Source organism: Haplochromis burtoni, unplaced genomic scaffold (genome assembly GCF_018398535.1).
Source record: "Haplochromis burtoni strain Fernald_Lab_line unplaced genomic scaffold, NCSU_Asbu1 Contig_2341, whole genome shotgun sequence".
Lineage (NCBI taxonomy): Eukaryota > Metazoa > Chordata > Actinopteri > Cichliformes > Cichlidae > Haplochromis > Haplochromis burtoni.
In genome coordinates, this window is record NW_024584702.1 from 1 (window position 1) to 8218 (window position 8218).

Here is an 8218-nt window from a genome sequence, read left to right on the forward strand (position 1 = left end):
CTTCATACTTTTACAGTATTACAACTGTGTATTTACTTATTCTTAACATAGCTCACACACACATTCTCCATAACACATTCCAATGTTATAAACATGACCAATTTTCTTGTAAGACTTGGTTCAAAATGAATTCCAACAAGACAAATCTATAAATCTCAACTAGCTTGAAAGAATGGTATAATCAGCACCATCTTGACATGTGCACTGAATTCACGGAAACACTTTATGGCAGAAACAAGATACTAAAACAATACAGAATAACGGTGGAGCCGATCACTAATATCACAGAGCATAGGAGGTGTGCGACCCAAACTAACATGCTAACCTTAGCATGCTGCTAAAGCCGTAAACAAATACTTACAAAAGTGTAATTTACTGTACTACACAATGTTGTACGCTTTCACTTTCCAACCGTAATGGTTAGTCTATGCTATATAATGGATGTGATTGCTATTATATTCTATTTCGGGCACGATACGAACCTGTAAACAGGAGAGAAATGATCAGACAGGGAGACGTGGCTTGCCGTTTCCTGAATACTCCGCCATTATGAGAAAACAGCGCGGAGCATGCGCTTCAGGCTGCTAACAACAGGCCAAACCATGGTCTCACACTGCCACCTATTGGTATAAAAATGAAGCGTCCGCTACAAATATCCCAGGGTAGTTACCAAGTTTCCTGTTACAATTACTGTAGTTATTTAGGGCATTTCCAAATGGAAATATCACTTACATTGAAAGTGAAATTACTTAAATTAATTCACATAAATGTGATCACACATTAGTGGGTATCACATTCGCACTAAAGTAAAAACCACCATCACTTCATGCGGAGACCCCTTTGGCGCCAGCGGCAAGGCTGGAGCTGAACAAAACACCCTGATAACGACTGTGTTGAGTCTGTTCCTTCCCATTCCATGCAAGGCCACCTGGGTTAGCTGGAAGACTGTTTACTTAGCCTGGCAGGGTGAAGGACTCTGTCTCAGCTGAACTATGGACACACACACACTGATCCCCCCTCCCTTTCCAAACGCCTTCGATGCTTGACGCAGGTATGCTGCAGGACCAGATGTGCTGTCTACACCGGCTCTCTCTTACCCTTTACCCGCCCCTGTTGCTTGTCTTGTGTTTCTATGGTGTATTGATAGTCATGTGCTTTTTGTGCTGAGGTGTTTTTCTGTTATCAAACTGTTCTCCCACTAGGAGCTCAGTCTGAGTGGAGTTTTTTTCTCCTCCTCTTACCTCATGTAGTGTATTTTCGTTGTTTTTTCCCATCAGCCTATCTTTCTGCCATGTCTCCCCAATGTGATGTTTGTGTAAAGTTGGTCAAAAGGTTCCTTTGTAAGTGCGCATGCGCCATTAGCGTGCTGCCTGCTGTAACCCTGATTTCCTTCGGGATTAATAAAGTATTCTGATTCTAATTCTGATCTCATGTGATAATTGTGATGATAATAATAAAATGATGTCATCTCCTCACAGCTCAAACGTGGCCTCCTGGTGAGTCGTGTTGAGCAAAAGGAGGATCACGTTCTGGTGTACTTAGAGGAGGTAAGTGAAAGTCACCGTGGGGACACCAGATGATGATCTTTGGTACAAACTGTGTCTGCGATTGTTTCTGTCTCGTCCAGTTATCAAAGGACACAGCCATCAACCACAGCTTAGAGATCATCCAGGAGCTCCCAGTGGACAACCTGAAGCCAGCTGTGGTCAAGATCTATGACTACTACCAACCAGGTCCAAGTCTAACTAAGCTTTACTCCAACAGCACACTGACACACTTCAGAGGATCCATCAGACTGAACAGTTCATACAAGCTGATGTTTCCATCAGTGACTCAGAAAAATGACACGTTCATGTTTCTCTACCATGTTTCTGTCAGGTGACCAGGCTGAGACCCAATACATGTTTGTCTCGTGAGCTGCAGGTACGAAGCTGTAACAACACACAAGGACACCTTTCACACATGTTCATGTTCACAGCATCAATGCAAAGAACTTTGAGCTTTTACTAACTTGTATTCTTCGTCTCACAGTTTGAAGAAGCTGTGGCTGGTCCTGAGGTTTAAACCTGCATTTGAATAAAGATACTTTTTCTGCTCACATGTGTGTAAGCGTGTGTGTTAACAGCTCCAGTATTATCAATGCTTCTTTAATAACAGGCTTCATTATTAATAATCGGCAGAATGGAAATTATAGTGCTGTGAATGCACCGCTGAGACTGGCCTCATGCCACATTTCTGTCTTTGTGCAGGTTTAGACAAAAACAAAAAGGTGCAAGTGGGCAACAAGTGGGCAACAAGTGGGCAACAAGTGGGCCACAAGTGGGCAACAAGTGGGCAACAAGTGGGCAAAACATTAAAAAAGCTAAACGTGCTCGTGGGAGACATTCAGTGACAGCTGGCAAGTGACGTCCACGGACCACGAAAAAAACACACTATATCGGATTCGTATCGGTATCGGCAGATATCCAAATTTATGATATCGGTATCGGACATAAAAAAGTGGTATCGTGCCATCTCTAGTATTAATCACATATTTAATCACATCTCATTAGTTATAGTAATATCACTTTCTCACTTTACCATAGTGAGAGCACTCCTGTCACTAGTTTACATGCATGTGGAAAGTTACCACAGTGAGGCCGTTGTATTGGGAGACGTTAAACAGATATTGGGACTCCTGCTTATCAGGGATGTAAATCTTTAGGTGACGGCCAAGCAGAAAACAAGGTCATAATTCTCTCTGTGAGGGAGGAGGTATAGCCCCCTGTGAGAGGGGGGGCTATACCAACATGTGAGAGTCTGTGGATGTTCTTTGTCTGTGTGTCTGTATAGAAGATGTAAGGGCGGTGGCCACAATTCAGAGATGGTCCTGGTGTTTCACTGGGATGCTCTCTCCACATTGCAGTGTGTTTATTAAACCCACAAATCAAGCTCACTGACTGTGTTGCAGGTTATTGTTAAATTTTCCAATTTGGCGTTGTCGGCAGGATTCCTCCGGTGAGTTTCGCTGAATCACGGGCACGCAGTGACTGGCCATCCGGAGGTAAAATGGCCTCAGTCCCACCGTTGTTTTCAAAAAGGGGAACCGTGGTGTGTACTTCAGCGACTCACACATGCAGGAATTTTTAAAAGAACCAAGAGAGGCACTGAAAAGGATCTGCAACGGTGAGATGTTTTGATTTGGGAGCATTTTCAATGGGACCAACAGGGAAAGCCTCGCTTCCTTACTGCTGCAATTATTGGGTGCAGGTTTCTAGAAACTCAGTTTGGGTATTCTAGTGGGTATTCTTGTTGCAGTGGTAAGTGCAGGATCTTCGAAGCTCAACAAGTTCAGCCTTCTAGTGTATGGTCTTTTAGCACTTTTGCACCAGCAAAAAAGGCAGAAAGGCCGGACAGCAGATGCGCTTGTTCGTACAATGGATGCTGGGCCCAGCAAATGGGGGCGTCCCTGCAGGTGGTCCGGGTGAAAACCCAATTTTTATTTTTTTTATCTTGTTTTACTTTAATTCTTTGGCCATAGAGTTTGGTCTGGTTAAAAAAAAAATCCAAGTGTGAGAAAGAAAGAGCTGTCGACAGAGAAAAGAGTTGTTGTTTTTTTTGTTGTTGTTTTATTTTTGTTTTGGACGGACTGCTGGGAGGGAAACCTCAGGAATTCAACGCCTAATTTCAGGACCGTCATGGGAAGGACTCTGTCCTTAGTTTACGGTGTTTAGCACTTTTGCACCACAAGGAAATCCAGGTTTTGATTGCATGATTTATCTATTTTTTCTCTTTCAGAAATATGGGAAAGAATACATGCAGTATGAAGTGTGTAGAAACTGAGGAATGCAGTAAAGAGAAGTGTGTGTGTGTAAGAGGTGCTGTGGGTGGTGTATAACCAAGAGTGATGGACAGAGATGTGTTAAAATGAGGACAGAAGAATAAGAGAGGGAAAGTGTTGATAAGTAGTGATGAAAATGATATTAAATATGTCTTAGTGTGTTTGTACGGGTGGCTACTGTTGTGGAAATTTATTAACAAAGCCTGCAGACACGATGAGCAGTTAAATGGTGATAGCGGCTTGTCCGTCTCTTTTAGTTGAGCTACCTTAATAAAACTATTTATTTGAACCCTTTTGCCTCCTTGACTCCTTTTTCTGACCCGGACACTTTTTGTTACTTCCCCCTCACCACCTAGACCCCTCAGGGGAACGTAACAAGTGTTGCGGGAATTGCCGTCTTGTGTGTGACTGGGTGCAGTAAGGAGTGTATGTGATCTGTGTGTGAGCATGCGCGTGGAGGAAACGCGGGGAGCGAAAGAGGAAAAAAAGAGAGAGAGAGTGTGCCATGGTTAAAAAAGTTAGCAAGCATCTCCCCTCGCGTCTCCCGACCACGGTCAGGGGACTGACGGCGAGGAATGGTTAACACAAGGATTTAAACTTATTCTACACTAGATTCGACACAGCGAACACCATGAGACCGGACAGTGTGCGCACCGCGGATGACGTCAGTGCGCACACTGTGTCTGAGGAGGATGTGTGGATGTGCTTCAGGAAGGTGAACGCACGCAAAGCTTCTGGTCCGGACGGGATTCCCGGTCGCGTCCTCAGCTGGCTGGAGTGTTCACGCACATCTTCAACCTTTCCCTCTCTCTGTCTGTAGTCCCAGCCTGCTTCAAAATGGCCACCATCGTCCCTGTACCCAAATCCTCCACCATCTCCTCACTGAACGACTGGCGACCTGTAGCCCTGACCCCCATCATGAGCAAATGCTTCGAGAAGCTGGTCAGGGACTTCATCTGCTCTGCACTACCCGACTCACTGGACTCTCTACAATTCGCATAAAGCCACAACAGGTCCACTGATGATGCCATAGTCCTGACACTACATACCGCCCTCTCGCACCTGGAGAAGAGAGACACGTATGTAAGAATGCTGTTTGTAGATTACAGCTAAGCATTCAATACCATTGTCAGGAAATCTGGTGTATCATTGATGTAGCTGGGATGCTTGTTCGGGGTTAGGTAAGAGGCAAGCTAGGTCATATAAAGCAATTTCTGGTGTACTAGCAAATCATGGCCTGGCCACTGTTGCATTTTCCTTCCTTGTGTCACACATGGGTCCATCTTATCCCAGATAGCAAATATTCACTGAAACAATGTTAAATCAATATCAGGCAATTCCATTGAATCAACATCAAAATCTGATATTGAATTTACATCACTTTTGCACCCTCCGTTAATATTAAAACAATGTCAGAATTTGATATTGAATCATTGTTTATTTCTTAGCAAAAAACAATTTCAAGTACAAAGTCATGGAAAGACAAAAAAAAGACCTTTCTGGATCATATTGCACACATATGCAGATGTTTTGAGGCAATTTACTTTGCATACAGCAGCCATAGAGTGAGAGTCAGGGTAAACGGTGGGAAAACCGAATGCAGGGCTAACAAAAGCACCCTTTTAGCTTTATAACGGAAAGACATGAATTTATGACATGAAAATGTTTGTTCAGAGTTAAATGTTTTCCATGAAATGTATACTTTTCTCGTTTTGTATAAGCTAGCTTTAGAGATATCATGTATGTTGTAAACCAAATTGACTATGTTGTAGAACTCAAGCTATTAAATTCCAAGACTTGGTGAAGCTTAAAACAGCTCAAATAATATATAAAGTAAGAAATAAATTGCTTCCCAAAGAAATCTGTAAATTGTTCATAGAAAGAGAAGGTGGGTATAACTTAAGAGGGAAATGGAATTTAAAAATACAAAGTGCTAGAACAACTTTAAAAACGATGTCTATCTCAATTGCAGGAGTTAAATTATGGAGCGGTCTAACAGAAGAAATAAAAGACAGTAAAAACATAAAACACTTTAAAGTAAAATATAAAAACCTAATTTTAAATAAGTATAAGAATGAAGAAAACGGGGTTAACCCAGGATGGTAATGTTGCTGGTAATGGTGTTGTGGTTCTTTTTTTGTTTTTTTGTTTTGTTTTGTTGTTTTTCCATAACTTGTGTATCTGCAAATATACACATTCTGTATTTTTCATATGAAAGAAACTATACTGTGGTGGGGCTTGCTAATTTCTTGTTTTTGATTTATGTATGTTTTGTTTTGTTTTGCTTTACTTCATATGTTTCATATGTTTCATATGTTTCATATGTTGTTTGTTTAATTTAAGACAAAAAAAAATTTAATGAATGAGAGGTCAAACTTGAGGGGGTAGGGACAAATAAGTGAATACTTCTGCCTACTCCTTTTCAAACAAATAATGGAATGATATTTTGTATGATTGTGAAGGCACATGTTTGAAATGTTTGAGATAAAAATGAACTGAACTGAACTGAACTCTATAATAAGCAGAAGATAGTCAGCATGTTTTGTTTTATTGCTCTACCTAGAAAGTTATAACTGATTAAGACCCCCAAACACAGATCAAACACAAAATTGCTTAATGGACTTGGTGACAAACCTTTTGAACCCAGATAACGTAAACATTATTTTATAGCTTTACAACCCGGTGATGGTAAGGTCTTGCAGTGGATAGAGTTCCTGCCCCCCCATACATATATTGTATCATATCATATCAAATTTATTTATATAGCACATTTAAAGACCAAAGTACACCAAAGTGCTTTCCAGTAAAACCATGATACAGATAAAAATCACAATATAAAATATAAATTTCAGTTTTGATCTCTCATTAGGAGAGATCAAGGTTTAAAAAGTACTGTTTTAGACGTGATTTAAAAGATTGAACAGAATCTGATGCGTGAATATCAAGAGTTAGATTATTCCAGAAATTGGGTGCGGCAATGGCAAAGGCGCGGCCTCCTCTGGTCTTCAGCTGAGACCTAGGTTGCACTAATAGCAGTTGGCCTGATGGTCTTAGCTGATAGCTGGTCTGTATAGCCCTAAGAGAGCACTAAGTAATCAGCTGCCATATTATTTAGGAGTAAACAATAAGATTTGAAAATCAATTCGATATTTAATGGGAAGCCAATGTAAGTTGGCTAGAACAGGGGTGATAGAATCATACCTTCTAGTGCCAGTTAAGAAACATGCTGCAGCATTTTGGACCAACTGCAATCGCTGAAGGAGGGAAAGTTGGAGGTCAAAGTAAAGAGAATTACAACAATCAAGTCTTGAAGTGATGAATGCATGAATAAGTTTCTCTAGATCTTTATGTGGTATGTAAGGTTTAGCCTTTAAAATTTGGTGTAGTTGGTGTAAGCGAGAAAACGTTTCCTTTAAGGCCTACATGTTCTAACCTTGCCAAAAGAATATCATGGTCAACCATGTCGAAGGCTGAAGTCAGATCTAATAGAACTAAGACCGCAGAGCGCCCAGAGTCAGCAATTAGAAGGAGGTCATTGAAAACTCTTAGTAGGGCAGTTTTGGTACTGTGACGCGGTTTGAATCCAGACTGGAATTTATCACTTATACCGTTTCTCTCTAAATGAGTCTGCAGTTGCTGAAACAATATTTTCTCTAAAATTTTTGACATGAATCGGCCTGTAATTTGCGATTTGTTATAATAATAATACTAATAATAATGCTAATAATAATACTACTACTAATAATAATAATAATACATTCTATTTAAGAATAGCGCCTTTCAGAAAACCCAAGAACACTGTACAGCAAATAAAGCAGATATATGTTAAAAAAAAACCCAGAAAAACTGGAAATATACACAACAATAAGAGTAACAGATAAAAGTTAAGAGCATGCAGAGGTTTAAAGATAAGGACTTTTACACAGGTGAGTTTTGAGGGTGGACTTAAAAAGAAAAGTGACTAAAAGCCCCCCATTGTAATAAGACAAGCGGAAAGAACAGAGAGAGAGAAAGAAAAGATGAAGATCTGAGGCACTGAGATGGGAAGTTCATCTGTACTAAATCAGAAAGGTGTGGTGGAGAGAGACAGAATGAATAGCCTTAAATGTATAAAGGATTATTTTAAAATAAATGCGAAATTTAACTGGGAACCAGTGAAGCTGCTTCAGGATTGGGGAGATGTGGTGGGTAGAGGAAGTCCTAGTAATAATACGGGCAGCAGAGCTCTGGACACGTTGGAGGTTGTTGATGGATTTTTTTTGTAAGGCCAAATAATAGTGAATTACAGAAAGAAGCCATTTACGTCTACTGTGAGTGACCATCTTTGAACAGAGGCGGTGGTTTACGACACCAACTCTCTGCCATCTATAATCCAGTTTTGAGATCCCTTCCCAGACG

General features: G+C 40.7%; 1 long non-coding RNA gene across 1 annotated transcript; it reads left to right on the plus strand.

Moving 5' to 3' along the window:
* Positions 1–1387: 1387 nt before the first annotated feature.
* On the plus strand, positions 1388–2098 carry LOC102307236. Its single transcript, XR_001336021.2, has 4 exons — positions 1388–1547; positions 1628–1733; positions 1879–1923; positions 2032–2098. It is a non-coding gene; the product is annotated as an uncharacterized LOC102307236 (long non-coding RNA).
* Positions 2099–8218: the final 6120 nt, after the last annotated feature.